Here is a 21,488-nt window from a genome sequence, read left to right as displayed (position 1 = left end):
ACAGACTCACAATTCAGGCTGAAAATATGCAGCTTGTTTGGGGCATGGAGAGCAACAGGATCACTGTGGGGCATGCTGTAATTCTTGTCTTGTGGGACTGTACCCTGTCAATGCCATGGGTACAACTCATTTGGTAAAAGGTAAATGTGTCCCCTGAGCACCTCCTGCACAGGAGCTACACAAATGACCAGCACTTTGCAGACCAATCCCTCAATTTCTAAGAGTTTCTCAGTGCAGATGAGAACACTGCTGCAGGTAGGCTTGCATGCTTGCTGGTCACAGACAAACTGATGCTGTAAAACATAAAATCTGAAGTGAATGAGAGGAAGAAAAAGAGCTGTTGTCAGTAGTTTCAATTGCTTTGGTACAGTCTGCTCTCCCTTCTCCATAAGTGATGACCCTTATGTATGCCAGTGCATAGCTCTGCCAACAGGCCTGCTGTTTTTAAGAGGACAGCACTGCTGAGAAATGCAGATTTTGAGCCATACAAAGAGTTAATCTTCCTCCCAAGAAGCCTTCAGAGGGCAGGAAGCCAGCAGCAAACCACCCCCAGAAACTCCCAGCCTGGAGGATCGTGCAGCAGCAACTTCAGGCCACCTTGGTCCAATGTACGGCGAAGACTCTGACTGAAGTTTGCAGTCTGCCTGGTGACAAGGTGTCAAAATACCCATACATAAGTACATGTACCTATGTGCTTACACATGAGAACTCCACACACATGTGTATCTATGTATCAGCGGGCAAGAACTTCACACTATTCCTTGCTCCCCAAATTGCAAGGCAAGAGGAGTGTCGTCACCCCTCTTTGTTTGACAGCAGGCACAGCGAAGGAACACCTCCCTGCCACTCCACCAAGGGACACCCGAGGAAGCAGCAAGCCTAAGCCCTCACGTAAACACAAACACCACCCCGAGGAGAACAGCCGGGCTCGGGCAGGGGCGCAGCCCAACACCCCATCCCGCTGAGGTGTTCCCGCCGGCGGGAGGAGCGGCGGCCATTGGCAGCGTTGCAGGGCGCAGCCCGCCTGTGTCAGCACAACTCGCGGGCGGAGGAGAGCGAGGCGAGCGCTGCGCGGGGCCGGCGGGAGGCGGCCGCGGGGACGGAACAGCAAATGCTATTCAGCCCGAGCAGTTTCAAGCCGCCCATGCTGGGGAATTACTGTAGTCTAGCTACGGCTCTGAGCGCTGGCGCTGGCTGTGTGTGCGTGCGCGCGCGCGTCTGTGTGTGTGTGAGTGCGTGTGTGCGTGCCCGGCTCACACACACGCGTCGGGCGGAACGGAGGTACCGCTCCTCGGCGGGGGAAGCGGGGGGGCACCCAACTTTCCTCCGGCACCGCCGAAACTCGGTCCCCCGGAGAGGCTCGGGTAGTGTGCAAAACACACACACACACACACGCACCAGAAAATAAAACACACGCATACACACACACACACAAAAAAAAAAAAAGGAAAAAAAAGAAAAAAAAAAAACAACCGTATTCTTAGGCAGGCTGACAGCCGGGGTCAAGAAACAGCTGCTGGAGTTAATGTTTCTTCCTCCCCCTCCGTCTGATGGCGGTGCCCTGCCAAGACGAAGTGGGAACCTGAGCGCGGCTCCTGCCCGCCCGGGCTCCGGGGCGCCTGCTCGGCACACGCCGCCCGGCCGCGGCCGGGGCACAGGGGGCTGGAGAGGTCACGGCGAATCGGAAGCGAAACGTGGGCCCCTCAGAGCCCGTCCTTCATCGCGGCCTTCCGTGACCCTGGTCCCGCAGGCAGGTCTCAGGTCTTCTTAAGGAGGTGGGCGAAGTTTGTCAGGGCGCGGTGGGCCCGAGGGGGCTTTGAGGTGGGCAGCTGTGCGGGTTCTCAGCGGAAGAGGAGCGGTTGGGTGTCAGAAGCGGATGTTATCGTGCAGGCTCACGTCTTGAATTTAGGAAATGGGCGATAACTGGCAGCTCCCGCTGATTCAGCAGAGGGGCCTTTTGACCACACATTGGGGATGTAAGAGCTCTACATCTGGGCGTACTTCTGGAGGAGTTGGGCAGTGTTGGGAAGTAGCAACATTGCATCGCTCTGGTTTGCCCTCTATGGACGAGGCTACCTGCGTACATCTTGTGTCTGCCAGATCCATCCTGCTATCTGCAGAGTTACACCCCAACACTTCATCATGGCATCAGCCACCCCTTACTGCCAGATTTTACTAAGTTCTGACACAGCCTCATCATGCAAAGAGGTTGCATTGACTCTTATGTATCTTTAGAATATTTCCGCGTTTGCCATTGCCACAGAGATGCCTTTTCATAAATAAAATAAATACAAACGTGAGTACTATTGACATCCTGCAAACATGGCTTGCTGGAGGCTCATTAAAAGCAGAGCTGTCCAGTAAGCTGCAATGCCTCCTGGCAAGCTGGCCTATTTAATTTCTTCCTTAATTCCCTGTCCAGGATGGTGCACTATTCCAGCCTACTGCTTTATAATGTTCTGTGAGCCCTGCTCCGGTTGCTGTTTTTTCTAGGCTGGTCCACTTCGCTCTTTCAGCTGTATCCTCCACACAGTTCCTTGCCCAACTGCACTGCTTGCTGCTAATTAATACATGATTTTTTGCTATCTAAAAAAGATAACACTTCGATTAGGTGCGCACACACACACACACTCATATACCAACATTAACTCTCCTCTTTCTGAAGAGTAGCTGGCAAGAAATCCAGATGTTGAAAAATTCCCATTGACTTTAGTGAGACCATGCTTTCACATATGGCACCCAGAGCTATCTGTGTGCCTCTAACACTTACCCGTCAAACAGTAATTTCCATTTGCCATAATTCAACCTCCTTATTTAATCCTATAATTCTGATGAAGAACATGGATGTATTTTGTTATACTAACCATGAACTTTTTCTGAGCCAAATCTTTTCTGTTGCATCCTATGCAAAGCTGCATTACATCTCTTTCTTCTTTCTTTTTTTTTTTTTCCCAAGCTTTTCTACAACCTCAGAAAAATTGGTAGGTGTGGTTTTCCTTTTTGAGAAACTTATTTCAAGCATTCAAGTTGTAGTTCATGAGAATTAGCATCCTGAGTTTTTCAGCCACCTTTTTTCAGCCACCTTCTTTTTTCCTGCAAGTATTTTCCAAATGTTAGCTGTGTGTCATAATTTTTATTAAGCATAAATAACACGGGGCTACCTGGAGTTCAGACAAAGAAGTTGGTCCACAAACTCAAAGAAGCTCCAGACTATCATCTCCAAGGATCCAGAAGGTCATGAGAAGAAACACCTACTTCAAAATGCTTAGTCTCTCAGCGTGATGCTCTGACATATTAAAAATTATTAAAAAAACCCAGGAATTTGCTTCTAGATCAAATGGGATCTGGAAAGAAAGAGTGGTTTTGGCCACAGTCTGTAGAGAGACAAGCTATGACATGCATAGCTTTAATTCTGCATTTGGAGGAGCTGTTTGCTGTGGCTTTTTAGTAAGGCTGGAAGAAGCCTTTGTCCTACAGAAGCCTGTGGAGCATTCTATGGCTGGGCAGCTCCCTTTGCAGAGTCAGAATGGTATATTTTTGAAGAATCAGTAGACTGCATATACTCTGTCTAATGTCTGAAGTTACACCTTTAGGAACTTGCATAGAATAACTGAAAAGTTATGGGGAAGGGAGGAGGGCATGGGACCCCTTTCAGATATTTATTTTTATGCTTTTCTGCCCTACAAGTTATTCATAACTAAAAATCATTTTAATTCAGTGTTTCCAAAAGATATATGATGTTGTTGACACACTGGCAGGAGCCAATATTTTGGGCACTTCTGTCGGCACAAAGATTGCTTTATGTTTTATTAAACCAGATTATTTTAGATGAGAGAACACATTGCCACAGTAGAAATCTGAGATCAAGTAGTTCTCAAGTTACACAGAAAAGCAGTGTTTTTCATGAGTGGCAAGAATATTCAAAACCATAATACTCAAACAAACAAGTACAGAAAGAGATGGAAAACCTCATGTTCCAGATCATCATTAAATCTGAAAGGACTGCTGAGATAAAGACAGATACCAGGCTGATTACTGTGGATCTTTTCTGGGAGTTCCTTAAAATTGTACTGGAAATGTCTGATTCTAGCAGCTAATGATACAGAAGACCTGAAAAGAGGAGGAGACTGAATCCTTAAACAATACACCTAAGTTTGTTTTGAGCTAAGAAGAAATTGCAAATTAACAAATTGTTTCAAACTGTGTAGTTACTTTCATCTTTGGAATACCAAGGACACATATTCTTGCAATTGCATTTGTTGGTACTCCTGACTTGTATTTCTCAAACCAAAGGACTGGAATTTACCCACTTTATATCCATCAAAACATTTATTTTCGCAGCAGGATCTTTTTTTACAAAGCCTTTATTTTTGTGGCTAAGAAGTCATTCATCTCTGTTTTGGGAAAGTGATGTTCTCACTTCCTTTGTGACACTGTTCAGCCTGATTCCCCTAGGACACAACACATGGTCAAGCTGCTGCATGGTAAGCTGGCATGTGAATTTACAAGACAGTATGCATGCATACAAGGAGGGCTAGTCTGCCTTGAGTTACCTTGCTTTATCCTCATGCACACACAAGCAGTTACCATGGAAGAGGCAGCACATTTTAAATCCACCTCTCACCACTAAACGAGTGCTGCATGCTCAGTGCTCCCATATCATTCCACCAACACCATCTTGCTCTTGTGTCTGTAGGAGATTTGTCTTCTGCTGTCTTTGGTTCTGTAGCTGGATCCAGAGGTTGAAATTTTGTCTGTTCTTTTGGGCTGAAATCAGTCCCCACCACCGATTGGTACAGCAAAGAAGGCACAGCTGGCCAATTGGTGTGTTGTTTTTCCATTCTCCTGAGGCTATCTCCTCAAGAGAAGATGGCAAAATGGATATCCAGGTGCAACAGAGTAATTGTGCTGTCGGACTGCGTAGAGATAGCACTTCAAGGTACTTACGTGCTTTGTACTGCCACCACATGTATTTTCCTCATGGTTTAAGCATCCCTCCTGATCCCCATTCTTCATTGCGCACCGCCCGCCGCATTGTGCTTGCACAGCTGTTTGCCTGGCCGTGGGCAGCACAAGGGGGGGATGAAGCAGCTGGAGGGGTACAATGTCTGCTCCTGCAGCTCTGCCACTGAAAGTGCAGACCTGGCCCAGGATCCCTGCAAGATACTTGGGGGCAAGAGCTCCAACGTTCGGGCCCTGTCTGAGCCATCCCCATGTCATTTTGAATGTTGGGCAAGTGATCGCTGCATTATTTCAGATGGCTTGTATGGAAATTGATTGTAAATGGCTTACTCCTGGTGACTGCAATGTATCAGTTTTCATTAGAAATGTAGCATAAACTGGAAGTACTGAAAAACAGCAACAGAAGCAATTATGCATGTGATCATCGCAGAGAGTTTGAAAATCATGCTTCAGTAAAGCCTGAGAGAGAAAGAAAATTCTTCCACATAAATATGATTTGCTTTTGCTAAGTGACGGCAATTATCAGTGGCATTAAAATATATTATTTTGATATTTTTCACATAATTTTGTGACAGTGAGATTTCTGCATTATAAACAGCATCTTCTGCTAATCTGAAAAACACCGCCATTCTCTAGCTGGTAGTTCTGCAAAAATCTCAGAAAATAGGATCCTTTCTCCCAGATTTTTAGAAGATTTCCTGCAAAAGCTTCCAAATCTAGACCCTCTCATCTAAAGAAAAAAAATAAAAAAAAAATTAATTAATGAAAGTTCCTCTTAATATTTTATCCACAGAAAGCACTTAAAGACAAAGATTTTGATGCAGCTGATGATTCAATGGAATCAAAATATGCTTTTTTTTTTTCTTTCTTTCTTTACAAACATCTGGTGGAAAATTTGCTTTCACAAGATGCTGAAAGACTCTCCTAAATCCCACCAAATTTTTCTTAATAGCTTCTCTAAGGATCAGCGGAGCTTCAGTAACCCAGGGAATTATAATACTACTAAATAGAAGAAATGTTCACATTTAAAATTACTCAGAAATGGGCCTTAGTTTAACAAACATTCCAAGGAGCACCCAGAGGTTGCCCTTGGAACTAATTTATATTTTTTTTTCAATAGAGTTCTTGATGACATTTGGTAAAATTGCATTATTTTAATGATATCTCTGTGACCTCAGGCAAACGGGTGCTTCAGATTTCCCTTTTGCCATTGCAATATCCAGCAGTTGAGCAAAAAGTATTTACTTAGTGGTGGATAAGAAAGGCCTCCAAAAAGCACTCTACATGCCTATTTATCTTATCTAGACCTCGGTCCTTCCTGATTGTGGTCCAGACATTCATCTGTATCTCAGTCTGGTCCCCTTGAACAAATTCTTCCATGCAAAGGCTGCTTTCCAAGATACTTACCAAGTTTGCTTGGTCTGTGGTAGCCAACCCTTTCCATTCCTGCTTTAGAGCACCTGCAGATTAGGAGGAGAGGAGGAACATTATTTAAAAACGTTAAAATTTGTCTTTGTTAATTGTGATAGCATAGGCTTGCAACCTCAGTTATGCAGACATTGTATCAGAAATCATGAGAATTTGTAACAAGAGTCCATGTGTTAGAAAAAAAGTTCAGCTAAAAGACGTGGAAGTAGAATAGGAATGGATATTCCTGATGGATTCATAGGAGACTCGAGAAGGAGAATGCAGCCCTCTACTCAATATCTTAGAATTTGGTACAGCAAAAAGTGCAGGGATTAACAGGAAGCTCTGAAAGTCTCAGTGTGTGCTCAAAACTGCAAGTTAATTGGCATAGCAGGCACTTGTTCAAGTAATTAACATGACTAGAATATTAATATGTAAGGGTATAACTTTGTCGGGAAGAGTAGGGAGAGCAAAAGAGAGGTAGTGTTTTATTGCACTTCTGGATCATGCAACTCTTGTTCTAAGGCCCAGGGTGAGAAAGAAGAGAGATGGGTTATAAGTCTGTGGGTAAAAGTAGCAGGAAAAAAATGAGGGCATTGTCACAGTGCAGACCTTTGTATGCCACTGAACCATGAAGATTAAGTGAGTGAAGTTTTTGAAAGCTGATGAAATTCTTTGAAAGCACCAGGCTTTGTGAAATGCAGAAATTTAACTCCTCTGGTCATGTGGTAGGAAACCAGGAAAATAGGAGACAAGCAAATTCTAGAAATGTAATGTATTGGAAATAATTTTATATAGCTTTCGGGAAAGAAAAGAAAGAGAAGAAGGTAAGCAGTTGTGGATTTTTTTCAAGCCAACCAGCTGAAACTCGTTGAGAACATGAAGGTGTGTCACGTTGGGTGAGACTGACCAGTAACTGTTCTCCAGGCAGAAAAAAAAAAACAAAACAACAGATTTTAAAAATGAATTATTTAATAAATTCACGGAATTGGAAAGACTTTATAAGTCTGATATATCCTATAGATCTGGCAGATTATTTAAAAAAATATTATAAAAGCAGAACTGTAGACTCTTCCAGTGTGGAAGTATATTAAGAAACAAATGTAGCTAAATCATGACTTCATATAATCATAAAATCATTTGAGTTGTGAGGGACATTTAAAGGTCATCTAATCCAACTCCCCTGCAATGAACAGGAACATCTGCAGGTATATGTATGTGTGTGTATATATATGTAAAAATATAAAGACATGGGAGTGAATTAAAAGGACCAAAACAACAACCAAAAAAAAGGCAGCTAATAAGGAACACAAAGTGTAGCAGGAGTGTATTCGGAAGATACTGTGGTGGGAAGGAAGAAAATCAAGGAGAAGTTTAGTCTGCTTATCAAAAGAGAGAAGATACCGATACTAAAAAGGCCAATGCTTTTTCTATTTCCAGCTGAAAGACAACAACAAAGCCCATGATTAAACAACACAAGTAATTAATACTAAATATAGAGGTGAGAACTGAGACTACAGTTGGCTGAGGAGAAAATCATAGAAACCTTAACACCATGAGATGCATCCAAATTATCTGCATCTCATACAATTCAGGCTAAGCATTACATGGAGATCAAGCCACAGTAAGTAGCAATATTACTACTGGTTACTCCTGAGAGCCCATGATGGATGGCTGAAGTTCTGTACTGCTGATAAAGGGGAAACCAGTGAGTGAGGCAAAAATCCGCAAAGTTCAGCCATCATAACTTCAGTCTTGGAAGTCGTGGATTCATTCAACTACTTATGGGTCTCTAAAAGATAACAAAGAGAAAAGTAGCAAACAACATAATTTGTCAAGAACAAATCACGTCAAGCCAATCTAATTTTCTTCCATGAATGAGTAATGGGCATCAAGAGTAGGAAGAAGCAGTAGATATCATCACATTTTGGTGAGTTTTTGTCACTGTGTCATATAATTCCCATGTGTAAACATGGCTACATGAAACTGCTGTTATGTGGTAAACAGCTTACAGAAAATGTTTTTTGAGAGAAAAAGGTATCAGAGATTCTTTACCAAATCAGGGACACCTATGGGGTTTCACAAGGGTCTTTTCTGGTCTAATGCTATGGAACAGTCTCAGTGATTACTTAGATGACAGAATAGAAAATGTTTTTGAATCTAAAGAGAACAGCAAATGTAGGGCAGCTGCAGTCAAGTTCAAGGACAAGGTTATAATTCAATATTTTGTTTAAAAAATACAAGAAAATCTGAGAAATAAGGATAGCTGCAAAATTTCACTTACAGGCAGTAACACAGCTACATAGAGTAAGGACAGATGTACTGCAGGAAGAAATAAAGATGTAGTAAAATGAAGTTTAGGAGGCTCAAAATCCTCAGACTGATACAGAGGCAAGCATCGTTAATGGATGTGTGTCTGGAAGGGTATTCTGTAGGATGTGCAGAGTGCCCCTTTTGCTTTATGGGTGCTCCACCACTTGATGATTATGTAGAAGGAATACAGAGAAGAGCAGTAAGAATGAGGTCTTGGAAATACTATCTCTGAAGAAAAAAGTAGAGGAAATGGGTTGCGTACTCTGCATAGAAGAAGATAGAAATATAGTTAGAGACTTCAAACGCCTCAAAAGTAGCTGTTCAGGAATCCATTCCTTTCCATATTTGTCAGTAGATTAGAAAGGGAAAAGACTGTTTATGAGAGTGGATAGTGACAGTGAGTGTCTTTAAATTAAGACAGGGGAGGTTTAGGTTAGATATTAGGAGAAAGTTTTTCACTCAGCGTGGTGATGCACTGGAACAGGTTGCCCAAAGAGGTTGTGGATTCCCCATCCCTGGAGGTATTCAAGGCCAGGCTGGATGTGGCTCTTGGCAGCCTGGTCTGGTAACCCTGCACATAGCAAGGGGGTTGAAACTGGATGATCATTGTGGTCCTTTTCAACCCAGGCCATTCTGATTCTATGATTAAACTCCAGTTAGGGAGGTATAGACTAGGTATTAAGAAAATAGCAGTAAGGTCAGAGGAACACTGGGACAGATACCCTAGGATCATATCTTCACCACTGGACTTTTCCAGAATGAAACTGGACAAACCAGAAATATAGGATGCTACGTCTGTAACTGAACCTTCACCAAAGGATGATAGCCCATGTATTTCCTATGGCTTATGGAACTGACCCACTTTAAGGTAGAGTGGAGAGATGATGTCTTCAGCTGCCTGTTTTGTTTTGTTTTGTTTTTCTCTAGTTATTTTCCTTTGGGTTAAACTAACATAATGATAAAATGTTAGAGTAATCAGAGCAACATACAGGAACTACTGTAAAGTGTTTCCAAATCTGTTACATCCCAGTGAGTGATGCAAGTTAAAATTTAAGAAGTTATATGTTCATTTTTTCCCATACTGATTCTGAGGTTTTAATAAATTTACCTGTGCAAATGCAGCGGTTTTATTTAATCTGGTTATATTAGTCTCATATGAGTGCTGCAGATTTCTACTGCTCCTTCTCATTGACTGTGGTATATGTATTAATGAATAAAAAATTGATGAGCTTTAGGCCTTCTTCCTTGCTTCCTTTCCCCTCTCCCATCAATGACTCAAGCAATGAGCTAATAGAAACATTACTGAGAAACAGAAACCTTCAAGTAAGTAATTGCCAGTCTGCTGCAGAGGGTAGAAATATATGGATAGGCTGGAGAGCAGTACGATGTGCTGGGAAAAATGCCCAGGTGCAGGGAATTCACTGAAGGACAAAAGCATGTTTGCTGTTACAAAATTTTATTTTTCTGTATTTGTGACACTTTACTGATGTTCAGTGAGAGTCGTTATTAAAACCTATTTCGTCTCTGGTATCCACAAATTTTATGTATAGAACCATAAGCCACAATTATTTAGTCTGCTGCCTTTCTTGAATCAGGTAGTGGCTAAAGTTTGTAATCCTGCAAGATTTGCCTGTGAGGAGGGAAACGGATGTGGGAGCTGGCAACTCCAACATAATCCCGTTTATTTACCAAGTGTGTACACAAGACGAATGGAAAAAAAGGTTGTTTCTTGACTTTTCCTGTGCACTGCTCTGTGAGTATCCCTGGCACCGTGTCCCAGGGTCCTTCCCCGCTCTTAGTCTCCCTACTTCTCTGCCCACTCCATTTGTAGACATAAAAGCAAAACCAAGAGATTTCTAATTCAACCCAACCTCCATTGCCTCCTTTGCTTTAAGCATATAAGCTCCCGTTGGCAATGCAGTACGGCCTTACTGCGTACCTGTGTTCTTCACAGTAGCATCTGTTCTGTGGATTACTTGATTGTGCAATGGACTTTAGCAGCTTCTTTACATTTATACTTCATGAAAGATGCCTCTCCAATTGACCATTAAGCTATGTTTAAATGAACCAATAATGGCATGTGTTGCCCATATTTGGATGTGTCTCAGAACTGTTTGCAACAATTATAAAAAGTGTTGGGAGTTAAGCTGGTTCAGGCAAATATACCTCCACTGGGCCCGATCCAAAGCTCACTGAAGTTGGTGGAAGTATCTCTGGTGATGTCAGTGGGCTTTGGATAGGGACCAAGGCTTCTCCAGCCTTTACTCAGATCTTACTCTGGCAGTTCTCCCATTGAAGTCAATGAGATTATTCACTGGGATAATAGAGCTCACTGTCAGGAAGATTTTAATGATATTCAACCTACATTTTCCATGTCTTCATATCACCCCATTACTCCTAGTTATATCTCATTATCTTCTTTTTTTTCTCAGGGACCCAGCCCTAACCTTCTTAGTCAAGCAAAATTCACACTGGCTTCAATTAAGGAAGCAAGAGTTCACTGTGATCTTTGCTGTTTGGAGGCTGCTGTTGCACCCCCCATTATGTCATCATATAGGCAATCCATGCATGGTATTTTTGCTTGTAAAGACTGCAGTATTGAGCCTATGCAGTACTGAAGAGCAGAGAAAAATGAAAAGATTCGTCAGTATAATTTCAAGACATACAGTAGTATGAATTTTTAAATAACATTTGATCTTATAAAAATATTTTATCATCTATCAGGCATACATCCTCACAGCTATATAAAAACTTGTATTAAAATTATTGTAAGTAATTTCTTTGATGAAGAGCTCAACATCTGTGCTTTAGAATAGCTTTATAATTTTCTGCGCACAAGACAGATAACATGATACTTCTTTCCCAATAATCATTTATTATGTATAATTTGAGCTTTTTGGATTGTTGGACTGCACTGTGTCCTAAATTACCAGAAGTTAAATACTTCTTATGTATATTAAAAGTGGTTATTTTCTACATAGTTTTCTCTAAATTTTTATTAAGAGATTGCATTGTGTTTAGAATTAAGACATCATTTATTTCCAATGATCTTCATGCAAACAATTTTTGTCACATTTGTTCTGCTAGTTTAAAAAGTTAAGCTCAGGGATTTGGTCTCTGATGCTCCAGAGGAAAGTGTAGAAAAGTTCCTTCTCCTCTGTCCAGTCTCTAATTAAAAGAGCACCGCGATGGGACACTCCCAAGGCAAGTTGATTTGTGTGGTACTTATGGCTAAAGGGCTAAAACCTGAATGCATCAATACACAGCAGCACGGAGCCCCATATCTCAATTGTTGCTGTACCATTGCCAGTTTGTAAAGTTTTTGGAACAAGAGCCCTCTTTTTGTCTTCTTCCATACAGAAATGCACACTCTGTGATAGAGATTTTATGGTAAAACAGTCATGCTAACGATAACACTGACAATAAATAAAATTAGGAATACTAATGAAAAGAAGGAGTGTATGGATATTATGTAGTACATCACAAATATGTTCCCAACCCTGCTGCAGTGTGCTTCCCTACTCTGTTCTGGAGAAGCAGAATTAATTCCTATGGCATAGATATGTGGGACTCCCTTGCAAAGAAATGATTTTGCCAGTAGAGCTTTAACTATATCCAAGTAGCCCTGCAAAAAACTTTTTTTCTCTAAATCCTGGATTTTGCAGGTTTTCTATTATGTACTAGTAATTAATCTTTGTAGATTTGTGTGTGCATTTCCTTTGCTATTAGTTATATTCATTTCTCAGCAAATGCCCAGAGATCGCATTTATCAAGATGAAAAATGTGAAACTACTGCATGTTCTGCGTCCATCATTACTATCCCTATTTGTCCTTCCCACTCCACTGTGATGTGGGTGTATGGCAAATGGAGGTTCAGCTCTCAGGTGACCATTAAGACCTATTTCTTTAGCAGGATAAAAGTAAACATTCCGTTGCTTTTGCAGTTATGCATTTCTCCAGGAATCCTCTGCTCAAGCCGAATATTTTCAGGTGGCATTTACTTATCAACTGAAGAATATCACTTCTTTATTCCAGCCCATCTCTCTTTTTCAGACGTGAGGTAGCACAGAAAACTAAGAGGTAAAATAGTGCTAAAGAATGGCTAGAAGAGTGATGTATCTTCATTATCTCTTTTAGTTCAAATTGGTTTGCTCTTGAAGTGCATCTACTAATTATCTTAAGTTACTGCTCTTCTGTTTGTATTATGAAGCATGCAGATTGGACTCCTTTTGGACTAAGCTAACCCAGATTGGATCTCAGGAATGATTTCTTCTCGGAAACTAAGTGGTCGGACATGGGAACAGGCTGTGCAGGGAGGTGGTGGAGTCACTGTCCCTGGAGGTGTTCAAGAAGAAGGTAGATGTGGCACTGAGGGACATGATCTAGTGGGCATGGTGGGTATGAGTTGGCTGCTGGACTAGATGATCTTAGAGGTCTTTTCCGACCTTAGTGGTTCCATAATTTTGTGAAAGACATAAACTAGGAGCCCACTTAACTTGTTTCAATTGACCAGTAAGCTTGGGGGATCAGATTTGAGTTAGTCTTATGTGAAGTCCCCCCAAAATATCAGTGTACGTTGGGTCATCAGCAACAAGACAAACAGTTGCTCTGTGTACCCTTCCCTGCAGTACACTAATGAAGATGTACCTTTGGCTGCTTGTTCAAAGAGATGAGTTTAGTATGTTTCTCCCACCTAGTTTCCTGGCATTAAACGTGGTCCTTCCCTGACCACATGGTGCAGCTCTTTCTGTAATGTGCATTCGACAAAAGTTGACAGATGAGGAGAAATGCTCATCCTGGAAGTCCAAGCACTATCTTAGATTGCATGCACAACTGCCTGGCAAGTGAACAGGGATGAAACTCACCTCTGCAGCCTGGATATCCTTTATGACAAGGGCAGCTCCATGTTGTTCAGAAATAACATCAGCTTTGATTAGATTAGCATTTACTTATAACAAGTAAAATTTGTCACATTAATCTATAATTTGTGTGGGGTTATTTTGTTTATTTTTGGTAGCTACATTCTTCTGTGTCATCTATTAAAAAATGTCCTGTTAAAATCAGACGTGTTTGAAAAGCATCTGATTTTGTAATCAGCATGATGTGAGTACTATTTTTATCTGATATTATATGGATTTCACACAAAGATGGATGCTGGACTGTCAACATCTCTCATTTCCATTAACCTTCTTTCCCTCATTAATAACTGACCCAGAGCACTAAGAGCCACCCATGAATTCAAACAAATAAAGCAATCCCCTTTCCTAGGCCTAGCTCTTCTTGCTGCATTGAGCCCTCACAGAGTAAGCAGCATGTCTGCTGGAAAACACAACTCTACACAGCAGCTTTTTACTGCATTTCCTCTATGTCAGACACTGTCACCCTAATACAATAACCTTATCCATGAATACTAAAATCCCTGCAATATCCTGATCCTGGAAAATTAGCAAAAAAAATATATAAAAACACAATGATACTAAACACAGATGATAAGCACGTATATTTAGCATAACAGATCCCAGTATCATTATCCCTTATTTATTCTTCCCAATTCAGACCAGTTTTGTAAATCTCAACTGTGAGGTTGATCTGATTAAACAGAAAAGCTATGGCAAAAAACAATGCACAAAAATGTTTGTAATGTAATATGAAAATGGTGTTTGGGATCTTAATACGCTGTAATTGACCACACGGAATTTTTCAGTGAAAAGATAATTTGGCATTGGAATTGTGCAGTACTTAAATAATATAATTTTGATAATGACAGTAAAATACAATTTCAGTAATGCAAGTGAATCATAAACTTGAACAATATTTCTCATTCAAATGAAGTTTGTAGTATGTCTGAATGCTGTAACTGTTGTACATTTTAAAAAGAACTCTGTCATGAACTGTTATTAAATATTACAATATTTCAAATATACAGCAAAAACTGGTGACGTTACAATACAAGCATATAGAAAAAACGTGTTACATTTATGTGGGAAATAATGAACCCTGTGGGAGCAAGTCAAACTTCTTTCTCTAGAGTTTTTAAAGACCTGAACTTTGGGAACTCTTCACTCATATTTAGCTGAAAACTGAAACTGTGATTGGTTTTGACCATCTGAAGATAAGCATTAATTCCCATGGATACTCATGGTTCCCATTTCTTGTTGCACTATTCATAGTTCTGAGACAAAAGGAGCTCATCTGTTGGGGATCTGATGAGAGAGAATTTTTTCTCACATTGAAAGCCATTCTTTATTTGTGACATTCACGATATGTTTTTTTTCACAGCTGCTTGTGCAGGAAGTAGCATTGCACTGACATTGAGGTACCACAAAGGGTACATGGATTGGTTGGAATGAGACAGGGAACTCAATCACTTCTGCAAGCAAGTTCTGTGAGTTTTTTAGTCTTTAATATTCCTGCCTTTTCTTTCCTCAGGGCTCCTTCCTGCCCCTTGCTCAGGAGAGCTGTGTGAGCAGAGCAGGTTCTGCCATCTGGGCATGCAACATGTACCTTGATTCTTACAGCTCACTGTGCTTTCCTCTTTACTTCTGGCATATGGAGACTTTGCACCCACTGCAGGGATCCATGTGTAAGCCCAGGTAAGGAGTAGGTAGAACACTGCTTGCCTTGTGCCCCTTTTTCGTGTGCGCACGTCTGCATTGGTTTCCTACATGGTCATCCAGTTGGAAGCAATTCCATCTCATTTGTCTATGGCTGCAGCTGCCAGATACCACACTGAACACTCTCTTACATTTTGTCAAACAGATGTTTGAAGTTCCCTTTATATGTAGGTTGTTCCAAAAGTAATGCCTCCTATTTATTCCCATGGAAACTACAATACATACAAGGAGCACAATAACACCATTTAATAGAGTAGATTTTCAGATATGGAACACTGTTTTTCAACAATCACCACCATCAGCTGTAGGTTTCAACCACCAATGTACAAGAGCCTGCATGCTGCATTTGTAACAGTGATCCAGTGGAGGGACCCACTACCACTGTCAATACTGCTAGAACACACCAGTCACCACCTGACTGTCCTCACATCCACTGGTTGGTCTACTTAAACATTCAGCAAGCACCAATGAATGTCAGTAGGTGCTATTTTCTTTCTCACGGAGAAATTCAGTGACACACCTTTGCTTCAAAAGCACTTCCAAGTCAGACGCCATTCTGTTGGACTGCCCCTCTGCTGCCATCTGTCACGTGGCACCAACATGTAATGGGAAGGTTCACCCTCTACTGCCATTCCACCAACATCTGCCTCTGATGTTGTAGGCTGACATCATAAAATGGAAGGCATTACTTTTGGAGCAACCCATATAATATCAGATAAAAATAGTACTCACATCATATTCTCTTATGTATATAATGTTCCCTTATGCTGCTACATTTCATTTGCAAAGATAGGGTTTATATACTGTAAATTTTACTTCTTAACCAAAAATACATTATCCTGGAAGCAAATTGAGTGAAGTGTTCTCAATGTGCCTGTAATTTCTTTGCAATTGTGTGAGGTGTGAAATTCACTTGACTGTTCTTAGTGAAGGATCTGAAGGGTGGGAGATAAAAAAATTGTTTTACTCCTGCCAAGCAAGCACAGAGAAGTATAGATTATGTATGTCATTTCTGGAAAGAAGATGGAGGAGCTGTGCTTCCAAAAGACATCCTTAGGCTCAAAGAAAAATGAAAGGACCTAGGACAAATATTTTCTTCCTTTTCTTTTCTTTTCTTTTCTTTTCTTTTCTTTTCTTTCTTTCTTTTCTTTTCTTTTCTTTTCTTTTCTTTTCTTTTTCTTTTCTTTTCTTTTCTTTTCTTTTCTTTTCTTTTCTTTTCTTTTCTTTTCTTTTCTTTTCTTTTTTTTCTTTCCTTCCCTTTCCTTCCCTTTCCTTCCCTTTCCTTCCCTTTCCTTCCCTTTCCTTCCCTTCCTTTCCCTTTCCCTTTCCCTTTCCCTTCCCTTCCCCTTCCCCTTCCCCTTCCCTTCCCCTTCCCTTTCCCTTTCCCTTTCCCTTTCCCTTTCCCTTTCCCTTTCCCTTTCCCTTCCCTCCTCCCCTCCCCTCCCCTCCCCTCCCCTCCCCTCCCCTCCCCTCCCCTCCCCTCCCTCCCTCCCTTCCCTCCCTTCCCTTCCCTTCCCTTCCCTTCCCTTCCCTTCCCTTCCCTTCCCTTCCCTTCCCTTCCCTTCCCTTCCCTTCCCTTCCCTTCCCTTCCCTTCCCTTCCTTCCCTTTCCCTTTCCCTTTCCCTTTCCCTTTCCCTTTCCCTTTCCCTTTCCCTTTCCCTTTCCCTTTCCCTTTCCCTTTCCCTTCCCTTTCCCTTCCCTTCCCTTCCCTTCCCTTCCCTTCCCTTCCCTTCCCTTCCCTTCCCTTCCCTTATCTTCTTTTCCCTTTCCCTTTCCCTTTTCCCTTTTCCCTTTTCCCTTTTCCCTTTTCCTTTCTTTTTCTCATCATACATATCATAGTAAAGAGAGAGATTAAAGGATCATTACATTAAAAGTTAAACGGTTGAATGAGCTAAAGTAAAGTTCTAAGTGGTAAAAATATGCAGAATGCAGCTGGTAGACTTCTTGTAATAAAGGGTATCTATAACTAATGGTAGAAATGATTAACAACCCCTTTTTTTGTGTGTGGTGAATTATTTTTAAACAGATCTAACATAATTTTTCCTCTTTATTTGAAAATGGTGATCCACTCATAAAAGTGGACATTAAATTTAATGATATGAAATTTACTCTTAAATTAAAAGAGGGACTTGCAAGAAAATACCTGAGTGGGTGAAGGTGGTTTGGTATTTTGCCTTCTCAGTCATTACCTTAGCATGGCACTAGGAGGCAACCTGCTATTAGAGGTGTCATCTGTCAGACATCAAAGTCCTTGAATATTGAGGTCTTTTAGCACCAAATGACATTGCTCATGAGAAGTTTTAGTAATTTCTTCCATGTCAAATTCTAGTCTACATTATTACCATCTCTTTACTGTCTTCCATACGTTTCAGAATATTGTGCATTGTGATTGAGAGCAGTTTGCTGTGACTCTGACCACAGGTTTGGCCAATTGTGACATCTGCCAGTGTACCAAACTTACAGATGTGGTTAAGTAAAGGAATACTTAAGACTATAGATCTTGGCAGGGCTAAAGCCCAGTTGTCAGTGTTAATACGATGTATGCATTTCCAGATATTCCTAGATCAGCTGAGATAACACGGAAACTGCATGGACCTCTGTTGTATGCATTTCCAGTGTAGAAAGCATCTGAAACTGGGTTAGCACTGAAAAGGAATAGTATGGATTCAGGTACCACCAGTCGGGCAGCTAGCGAGAGTTCTCAATGGCAATGAAAACAGAGAATAAGTTAAATGACAGTAAGAGTTACATGGACATTCTTTCATACTTTTTCTGGAAATGCATTGTTTAATACAATTAATAATTGTGCCTCCAGATGTTACAGTAACATAAAAGTCACAGGAAAACCAGCGAGAAAGTTAATATTTATTTTTTCAAAACAGGGCCCAAAGTATTCTGTAGTACATCTAAGGCTGTGACCATACTGAAAAATGAGGTTGCATAAATACTCCATAGCTTTTAAATCTGCTCTGTGAACTAAATTTTCACGTATTCTTTCAAAAGGATAGCATAACTACATGTTCTGCAAGACTGCATCAGCATGTGTGCAGAGAGCAGCTGAGGTCCCTGGGCAAGAGTTGCATCATCTCTTCCTATCTGTTGAGTGCTTGACTTTGCCACCTTAATAATTTCATTTTTATAACAGTTCTTCTGTTGTTCTTGGAAGCAAACATACATTTCTATGTTTTGTAATTCTGTAAATAATGTATTTAGATGATTTAGAAAGATTTGATGCCTATCACAGCAGGACTCCAAGTTAAAGCGAGAAACGCGCTTTTAAAAATGTTCTTCCCAAGTGTTTACCAAGACAGAATGCTGAATTTGGTTTGGCTCTGTTCATGCTCCTTTTGTTTACTTTTTGTGAATATTTTAACTAATAGGTTTGCTGTTGGGATTGTTTGTAGAAACAGCACATTTTAAGCAAATATTTCAAAAATGTCATGGAAAATATATTTTAGACCCTGAAATGGAAATGTTTTCACTAGGAATCTAATTATAAGATGTACTGTAATGTATGCTTTTTTGTGCAATCATCAAATTAGAAAATATGTCTATGCATACATAGTTTTACACTTACTAACTATGACCTGCTGGGTTAAATAGCAACAACAGAAAGGGCGTTGAAGATCACCCATGTGAGACTTAAGAATTCCAGGTAATAAGTAATTTCAACAATATAATTTAAATCCGTTGACATTTTCATTCCTTCAGATACTGCCCTTTGCATAAGCCAATCTTAAAGTCGATGTTTCAGTGTTAGGATGTGGTGTGATTTTGTTAGATGGATCAAAGCACGCAAGAAAAGAGATACTGCTGTTTAAAAAAAAATATGGAGAATCTTGAACTGCGATCACAATGTTTGTAACAGAGGAAAAAAAAGAAAAGTTCCAGTCTGTTTGCCTGCAATTCTTTGTCTGTAAATTCTCTCGTGGGTTTGAAATCTTATGAAGAATTTTGTCTTGCTTTTTAAAACCTCTCCTTTCACCTTTTAGAAAAGGAAGAATAATCGTGTTTGTATGTCTCTCTAATATAAACATAATTAACATCAGTGGCATATGGAATTAATGCTGCCTCTAAGGAAAGAGCTTCACAATTAAATCATAGATTTGCCGTTGTGCAGTTTGAAGATGTGAGCTTTGCTCACTAAACAATGGGTTTATATGCCATATTCCATAGATTCTCATTACATGTCTTATGTCAGCAAAATTATATTAGGCAATCTCACTACTTGCATCAGCTCATATTAATATTATTTGTAAGACAAAATGGCTCTTGACGTTGTGCCTCTACTCATTATCAGAAATCATTTTGCTCTAGAAATGTTAATAATGAAGTTTACATATGATAACATTACTATTTGTTTTAATAATTTCCAATAAAAACAACTACTGTTTTAGTGACTCATTTTATTTTCTTGTGTTTCCTGGCAAGTACTGCATGTCTTTTTAAGGAATACAGAAATAAGTTGGCTACAGCTCAGCTCAGAAGCCTGACTCCTTGAGCTGTGCTTAGTGGAGGCTGCCACTGAAACCAGTGACCTGTACAGGACATACAGGACGGGGTACGTTTCCAGCTTTGCAGCTCTGCTCTCCTGTGCTGAAACACATAAAGCAGCATTAATTGAGACTAACAATATAATGGAAATCTGTTAATCATGATATAAAAGAGAGCCAGGAAAAAAGAGAAAGACTGGAAAAAAGAGGTGGAATACAGTCAACCCCACGGGTGACCTGCCATGTCAACATCAGCTCAGGAAATGGCAGCTGCTTTGGTGCACCGCAGCACCCTAGAAATGCATTGCCTAGGAGGATGTTAAGCAGTAAGTTCAGACTGCACCTTTGCAAAATTAAAAATACTCCCATTTCTAGAACAAATTTTCTATTCATGCATAACCAAAGCTCTCGGTGAATATAATGCATGTGTACTGCCCTGGCACCCACACTGCATTAATACCTGAAACACTGAAGCCTATTAACTATAAGGAAATCATAGAAAATGTAGTTGAGCTGGTGTATTTTGGGAAATATAGTAAGTAGGGAAATACAGTAGCAGCTTAATTAAAGAGAATTGTCAACCTCAATATAAAAGTGCATTTTTAATTACCTTACCGAGGATATTTTAACTAAAATTTGAGATCCAGACTTTTCTAAATTATTTTTGGCCAGCACAACATACTTGTTATGAAGTTCAGATTTTAACATGAATGTGAAATCTTTTTCTTTCAGCATTTATCTTTCTTTCAGTGCTCTTTTTTGGCTAGTCTTTGGTTTATATTTCCACCTAAAATGGACAAATTCTACAATCATTTAAATCCACCCAACCCCATCGACCTCAACCATATTCTTATCCTGATTTACAGCCTCATTAGGATTTTAATGATGTAAATGAAAGCAGAATTTGATCCTAAATCTTCACTCTAAATTAAAGAGTGCATTCACCTCTCAGAGCGGGACGTGGGAGTATGTGCTTCAGAGCATACATAGCTGAAACTTGGCAGGCAAGGTCTCAGCTAGAGGGTGGTTTTTTTTTTAATGTCGGGCTCGCTCCTCTCCTCCGATAAGCAGGCGCACATTCCCATGTATCTTGTAAAATCCCTAACAGTTCTACGCATGCATGTACAAGTGTAGCGCTGTTTTTACAAGATATAAAACAATTCTTACTCATATATCTTTCTGATGAGAGAATGAAGTAATCATAAGTAAATAGATTTGCTTATACCTCGGTAGCAAGGCTCCAGAAAGAACAAGCAGTTGCCAGCCACTGGTTCTTCCCTGGAGTACCTGCAGCACAGCCATAGGTCTTCCTGCATTGCAGGTCCCAAAAACCTCCAGGTAGGAGGGTGAAGAATGAGAAAGGGGCATTTTAGTTTTCTAGTAATGTGGAAACTCTAACCTTAAAATAGATCCCAATCTCACAGAAGTCAGGAGAAAAAATTTTATTAATTTCAGTGCCCTGAATTTCTTCCTGAAAAAGAAAATACCACGTACTACATTCAGTCTCCTCTCTAAATTTAAGCCAGTAACTCTACTGCTTCCAACACACCACATATTAAACAGTAAGTGTGAAGGAATTGATATTTATATTGCCTGAGCCTCGTTGTATTACAATGCATGTTATAGCATAAGCACAATAAGCAACACGTTTGCCTGACCCTTATGCTTTTTGTAGCTTGTATGTATATGTAATTCCTAA

At 40.4% G+C, this 21,488-nt stretch overlaps 1 long non-coding RNA gene across 1 annotated transcript; it reads left to right on the top strand.

Annotated features, from left to right (window-relative positions):
- Positions 1-1,555: 1,555 nt before the first annotated feature.
- LOC146542241 (uncharacterized) lies at positions 1,556-19,691 on the top strand. Its single transcript, XR_014880510.1, has 3 exons — positions 1,556-1,775; positions 15,112-15,275; positions 18,300-19,691. It is a non-coding gene; the product is annotated as an uncharacterized LOC146542241 (long non-coding RNA).
- Positions 19,692-21,488: the final 1,797 nt, after the last annotated feature.

Source organism: Meleagris gallopavo, chromosome Z (genome assembly GCF_905368555.1).
Source record: "Meleagris gallopavo chromosome Z, MGAL_WU_HG_1.1, whole genome shotgun sequence".
Taxonomy (NCBI): Eukaryota; Metazoa; Chordata; class Aves; order Galliformes; family Phasianidae; genus Meleagris; species Meleagris gallopavo.
This window is presented reverse-complemented; position numbering and strand designations above follow the sequence as displayed.